This window comes from Salmo salar, chromosome 10 (assembly GCF_965601325.2).
Source record: "Salmo salar chromosome 10, fSalSal1, whole genome shotgun sequence".
Classification (NCBI taxonomy): domain Eukaryota; kingdom Metazoa; phylum Chordata; class Actinopteri; order Salmoniformes; family Salmonidae; genus Salmo; species Salmo salar.
The window spans coordinates 104413969-104419968 of record NC_138300.1 but is presented as its reverse complement, the minus strand read 5'-3'; positions in this window follow the sequence as shown (position 1 = coordinate 104419968).

Below are 6000 nucleotides of genomic sequence, written 5' to 3'. Positions count from 1 at the left end.
AAATAAACACCTACGTGAGAATGCTCTTCATTGACTAGAGCTCAGTGTTCAACATTTTAGTGCCCTCCAAGCTCATCACTAAGCTAAGGACCCTGGGACTGAACACCTCCCTCTGCAACTGGATCCTGGACTTCCTTACGGGCTGCCCCCAAGCAGTGAAGGTAGGTAACAACATATCCGCCACACTGACCATCAACACGGGCCCCCTCAGTTCCCTCCTGTACTTCCTGTTCACTCATGACTGCACGGCCAGGCACGACTTCAACACCATCATTATGTTTGCTGACAACACAACGGTGGTAGGACTGATCACTGATGAAGATGAGGCAGCCTATAGGGAGGAGGTCAGAGACCTGGCAGTGTGGTGCCAGGACAACAACCACTCCTTCAACGTCAGCAAGACAAAAGGAGCTGATTGTGGAATACAGGAAAAGGAGGGGCGAGCATGCCTCCTCCACATCGATGGGGCTGTAGTAGAGCGGGTTCGGAGAGCTTCTAGTTCCTTGGATCACACATCATTAAGGAATTAACATGGTTCACACACAACCACACAGTTGTGAAGAGGGCACGACAGCACCTCTTCCCCCTCAGGAGGCTGAAAAGATTTGGCACGGCCTCTTAGAACCTCAAAACGTTCTACAGCTGCACCATTGAGAGAATCTTGCCTGGCTGCATCAACGCTTGGTATGGCAACTGCAAGGCACGCGACTGCAAGGCGCTACAGAGGTTGGTGAGTACGACTCAGTACATCACTGGGGCCGAGCTCCCTGCCATTCAGGACCTCTATACCAGGCGGTGTCAGAGGAAGGCACAAATAATTGTCAAAGACTCCAGCCACCCAAACCATAGACTGTTCTCTCTGCTATCGCACGAAAAATGGTACCAGTGCACCAAGTCTGAGACCAAAAGGACCCTGAACAGCTTCTACCCCCAAGCCATAAGAGTGCTAAATAGCTAATCAAATGGCTACCCGGACTACCTGCATTGACCTTTTTTTTTTGCACTGACTCTATGCACACACTGAACTTCTGGGATGCATTCCTCCCCACTGTGTGATTAGTCTTATGAAACCAAACATGTTCAGAGGCAAACTAAAATCTCTCATCTGGAACCCAGAGGGGGAATCTGCCATTGTACATTCAGGAGACCTTTTCCGTTTTCAGCCTTGTTACTTTGTGTTTCTGTAGTTGTTCCTCAAAATTATTACAGCTTCATCAAGGGACTTTCTTCACTGAGTCCCTCTATCATTTTAAGTGATGGAGTTTAATCAAACCCACACTGTGTCACACATTCCACAGCTACAGTATGTGACATGACATTGATCCTGGACTGTGAGGACATAGGTAGGCCTGTTATCTGCTCTACTGGAGTAGGTTTACCTATTCTTCTGTGTCTTCTTAATGTCAGTATAGAGCTCTCCGTCTCAGCCTTGAATACATTGAATTTGTAATCTATCTGTGAAGTAAGGTCAGTCTGCCAGATCCATTTCTAATGAGTTAGACACACAAATATCATAACCCAAAGACATGCTAAGCTCTCACCATTACAATAACAGGGGAGGTTAGCATTTTTTTTGGGGGGGGGGGGGTATGATATTTATGCCTTTGTAACTTTTTCACTCATCATTATTCACAATTAATTTGGGATTATCCATAATCATGGTAGCATCCACATTAATGTAGAAGTGTTTAGAAACATATTATATTATACAAAATAATCTGAAACACAACCAAAACAAAGAGCAAATGCATCCAACACATTTGTAGAGTCACAAGCTTGATGTAGTCATTGCATGCTATGAATATTGGACCAAATGCTTAATTTATTACTACTTTAATACACATAAGTGAATTAAATACTTTTGGGGACTATGTACAAAAAGTGTTGTAATTTCTAAACAGTTCAACCGATATGAATGAAAATACCGTAAAATTAAAGCTGAGTCTGCACTTTAACCATTGTATCATTCAAAATCAAAAGTGCTGGAGAACAGAGCCAAAACAACAAAATTGTCACTGTCCCAATACTTTTGGAGCTCACTCTCTGTGTGTGTGTGTGTGTGTGTACATATATATATATATATATATATCACACACACATCTTTTAACCATTTAGCAGATGCTCTTATCCAGAGCGATTTACAGAAGTAAGTGTATAGACTTTGATAGTTAGTTTTCTTACTTAAGAGTCATGAAACTCATGGCAGCTCGGCAGCAGGGGACAGTGAGATTCTGATGCTATTTGAGGTGATCTCATTATCACAGGCCAATTAGTTAATCCCAGAGATTAGGTGGCCAAATTGGCTCTTCACCTGGTCAGCTTTCACTGAAGCCTATTCAGTCTGAGTTGACTTGGTTCTGTGAAATACGACACAGAATTTCAAATACTGGTGCAGGATCCTCTGTCACCGACCATTTAAGTCTGGCTTTAGCGAACAACCATTTTGGAGAAGTCTTTTTCAATGAACCACATCTGAGTCTAGGAAATTGAATAGCCTTGAGGCATATATCTCCTTTATGCTCTCGATCAAGAACTAAAAGACAAAAAAGACCACTTAATCTTCACCATCTATGATTCTTGGGTCGAAACAAGCTTCCAAGTCTGGTCAATTAAAAAGAATACGGCAAGGTCTCAGATTTAGAGCATATTTTAATCACACATAACTAATCAACCGCTAGTTACAATGATCCACATAAGTCTACTTAGATTGTTTCTGATTGTCAACTAATCAACCACTATTTACAATGACCCTTATAGGCCTACTTAGATTCTGTTTCTATGATGGTCAAGAGGTATTACGACAGTGTTAAGCAGAGCAGTGAGCACTAGTGAGCAGTGATATAAAAAGGTATAAGTGATTTATTTCTTCTTCACTCTTGGAACAGTCACCTCAGCCTCGCTCTCAGCAGCCACCACTTAAATTTGGTCTTTGAAGTGTAAAATCTCTAGCTCCTGGACTTAGCACCAATGGGCTTCATTATTGATTCATCCAAAAGGTTGAATCACAACCTTGTTAGCAGCTGAGGAAAAGGCTGGGGCATTTAATCTCCTTCATCCGCCGAGTGTGAAAGCTACGGTATCGCCACTAACTCATACGACTAATGCACAGGGGGCTCAAGGTTACAGTCCCTGTGTGAAGCTGCCGCACGTCAATTCCCTCCAGGCACTGATAGACAGTGGAACAGGGAAGAAGAAAAGCCCCCAGTTACACATTGATGTAAGTGTGTGAATTCTAGACTGTCTAGACGGCAGGGGAGATCCATTCTGGATTTCTCACCACCTCTTCCTCATAATAAGTGAGAAACAGAGACATTTCTAAGACAAAAGGTTTGAGATTGAGAACATTTGGATTTGAAATGCTGCACGAACACAGTTCATGACGAGAGTCATGAACATGCAGATTCTATACAAAATCTAGTACCATTTCACAGTTGTACTTTCCTACTGAAATACATGCTTCGTCCATAAAAAAAACTGCTCAACCTGAAGTCATATCATACAACATTTGGCTGTTCATTCTCCACAAGTAATTTGTTTTTATGTGAGTGCCATACAGTACATATACAGAGTATTAAAAAACATGAAATACACCTGCTCTTTCCATGACAGACTGACCAGGTGAATCCAGGTGAAAATTATGATCCCATATTGATGTCACTTGTTAAATTCACTTCAAATCGTTGTAGGTGAAGGGGAAGAGACAGGTTAAATAAGGATTTTTAAGCCTGGAGACAATCGAGACATGGATTGTGTATGTGTGCCATTCAGAGGGTGAATGGGCAAGACAAAATATTTAAGTACCTTTGAACGGGGTATGGTAGTAGGTGCCAGGCGCACCGGTTTGTGTCAAGAACTGCAACACTGCTGGGTTTTTCACAGCCAACAATTTCCTGTGTGTATCAAGAATGGTCTACCACCCAAAGGACATCCAGTCAACTTGACACAACTGTGGGAAGCATTAGAGACAACATGGGCCAGCATCCCTGTGGAACACTTGACAACTTGTAGAGTCCAGGCCCTGACGAATTTAGTCTGTTCTGGGGGTAACTCAATATTATGAAGGTCTTCCTAATGTATACTCAGTGTACAACTGCTTTGGAAAAGTGTGAAAGGTCTGTATTACCACAACTGTTTGCCTATGTCTATGTAGCGTGGTGAGGAATCAGTTATTCCAGTGTGACAGCCTGAAGTTGCCTCGTCCTGAGAGTAGACTATCAGACAGTATACTGATATTACAACTGGACTCTGGAATTGTACTGCAAGCAACAGAGTGAACACACTCAAATGGACTCATTTACTGCTCTGTTGCTGAAATATCTCAAGATGAAACGTCCACCAGTTTGGCTTTGAAAATATAACTGTCATTTTGATCGTCATGGAACCAGTTCCATTTCGGATTCTAAACCCTTCACTTATCCCTTACCCATTCGGTGTTCACAGAAGACTAGATACAGAGTAAGTAAAAGGGACATGGTGGAGGCGAACAACAAAAGTTTAATTCCAAATCGACCCCTACGCTCAACCCCCTATGCATATGTGTAGACCTGAAAGGATTGGAGAGCAATATCAGAGGGAAACGTGGCACTATTAACATATTGCTTAATCCAATCCTCTCACATCTACACAAAGTGCCTAAGGGGCAGATTTGGGATTAAGCAGCCTATTTTACAGGCTACGTGGCTCTACTGTTATATTGATCTATACAGACCTTTTAGATTAGAGAACAGAGCAGTAGGAGCTATGGGAGGGGGCTACTGAAATTCATCTCCGCAGTGTTGACAAGCCAAACAAATAGGAAACAACTCATTATCCTAGTTCCTATTCACACCGTCAAACCTTAATGACAAATGGGCAAAACAACTGCTCTGAGGCTTATTCATTTTTCATATATTGTTCCATTAAATTATAGACAAACCTTGAACAAAATAAATATCCATGTGATGTTACAAATGTGTAGGTTACACACCCAATTTTAAGAATCCACTGATTAATAGTCAAATCCTTTGGTAGAGAACTACAGTACCAGTCAAAAGTTTGGACACACCTACTCATTCAAGGGTTTTTCTTTATTTGTATTATTTTCTACTTTGTAGAATAATAGTGAAGACATCAAAACTATGAAATAACACATATGGAATCATGTAGTAACCAAAAAAGTGTTAAACAAATCTTAATAGATTTTAGATTATTCAAAGTAGCCACTCTTTGCCTTGATGACAGCTTTGCACACTCTTGGCATTCTCTCAACCAGATTCACCTGGAATGCTTTTTCAACAGTCTTGAAGGAGTTCCCACATATGCTGAGTTCTTGCTGGCTGCTTTTCCTTCACTCTGCGGTCCAACTAATCCCAAACCACCTCAATTGGGTTGAGGTCGGGTGATTGTGGAAGCCAGGTCATCTGATATAGCACTCCATCATGCTCCTTCTTGGCCAAATATCCCTTACACAGCCTGTAGATTTGTTGGGTCATTGTCCTGTTGAAAGACAAATAATAGTCCCACTAATCGCAAACCAGATGGGATGGTGTATCGCTGCAGAATGCTGTGGTAGCCATGCTGGTTAAGTGTGCCTTGAATTCTAAATAAATCACAGACAGTGTCACCTGCAAAGCAGCCCACACTATCACACCTCCTCCTCCATGCTTCACGGTGGGAACCACACATGCCAAGATCATCCGTTCACCTACTCTGCGTCTCTCAAAGACATGGCTAAAAATCAGACCTAAGGACAGATTACCACCGGTCTAATGTCCGTTGCTTGTGTTTCTTGACCCAAGCAAGTCTCTTCTTATTATTGGTGTCCTTTAGTAGTGGTTTCTTTGCAGCAATTCGACCATGAAGGCCTGATTCACGCAGTCTCCTCTGAACAGTTGATGTTGAGATGTGTCTTTCACTTGAACTCTGTGAAACATTTATTTGGGCTGCAATTTCTGAGGCTGGTAATTCTAATGAACTTATCCTCTGCAGCAGAGGTAACTCTAGGTCTTCTTTTCCTGTGGC